Raw genomic sequence first — 1,114 nt, 5'->3', positions numbered from 1 at the left:
TCTGCTTCTAACATAAGTAAGTCCTGGGAATGTAAGGTCGAGCCTGACGACTAGGGTTGACAATATGTACTATATGTTTGAAAGTTGCTAAGAGAGTTGATCTTAGGGGCCCTGGATGGCTCCGCTGGTGAAGCATCCAACTTTGGCTCAGGTCACGATCGCATGGCTTGTTGTGTCAAGCCCTGAGTCGGGCTCAGTGCTGACAGCACAGAGGCCCCTCCCCTGCTTGCTCTCTCTCTCTCTCTCAAAATAAATAAAGAGAGAGAGTGAGGATCTTAAAGGTTCTCACCACAAGAAAAAAGAATTGCATATGATGTCTCTTTCTCCTGATGGTCTACAGATGCCACTGGGGGTGGGGCTGTCAAGGCCAATGTCTCAGCTGATGCCAGAAGGAGGGAGCAGGGAGCCCTTAGGGGCAGGTGTATCTTTAGCTTATGCTGGCTGAGAAAAGTGGGGTCCACTGTGACAGTCCGTCAGCCCTGGGCCTTAGCCACCCTGGGTCCAAGCGGTTGTAACTTCACTTCGCCCCTGCCCCCATGGGAAAAAAAAAAAGAAAATTGTAACCACGTGTGGGGATGGATGTTACGTAAACATGTGGGGATGGTGGTCATCATTTCTCAATATCTACATATATGCACTATGCGCCTTACCCAATGCAGTGTGACATGTCAATGACCTCAATTGTAAAAATAAGTTAAGTAAACAAAACTGAAAACCTTTGTACATCTTAGCACTTAATGAGGCATCTGAGGAGGGGTTAGAAATCTTGCAAGCGGGCCCCATGCCTTGCTGTTAGAAAGGCAACAGATGAGGCACCTGAGTGACTCAGTCGGTTAAACGTTCAACTCCGAGATCGGCTCAGGTCATGATCTCATGATTTGTGAGATTGAGCCCGAGCTGGGCTCTGCACAGAAATGAGGAGCCTGCTTGGGCTTCTCTCTCTCTCTCCCTCTCTCTCTGCCCTTCCCCCACTCACTCTATCAAAATAAACATTAAAAAAAATTTTCTTTAAAGGCAGCAGACTTTCCAGCGAATACAATCAGAATGCCCTTGAGCATCTCCGCCCCCAGCAGCCGAGGGACCACAGAAGGAACTACAGACATAATCTCCTGCT

General features: G+C 48.3%; 1 non-coding gene across 1 annotated transcript; it reads left to right on the top strand.

The window, feature by feature from the left end:
- Positions 1-305: 305 nt before the first annotated feature.
- LOC115279562 lies at positions 306-392 on the top strand. Its single transcript, XR_003903514.1, has one exon. It is a non-coding gene; the product is annotated as a small nucleolar RNA SNORD35 (small nucleolar RNA).
- The last annotated feature ends 722 nt before the right edge of the window (positions 393-1,114 follow it).

Source organism: Suricata suricatta, chromosome 15 (assembly GCF_006229205.1).
Source record: "Suricata suricatta isolate VVHF042 chromosome 15, meerkat_22Aug2017_6uvM2_HiC, whole genome shotgun sequence".
Classification (NCBI taxonomy): Eukaryota; Metazoa; Chordata; class Mammalia; order Carnivora; family Herpestidae; genus Suricata; species Suricata suricatta.
The sequence above is the reverse complement of the archived record's forward strand: the minus strand, read 5'-3'. Positions and strand labels throughout refer to the sequence as shown.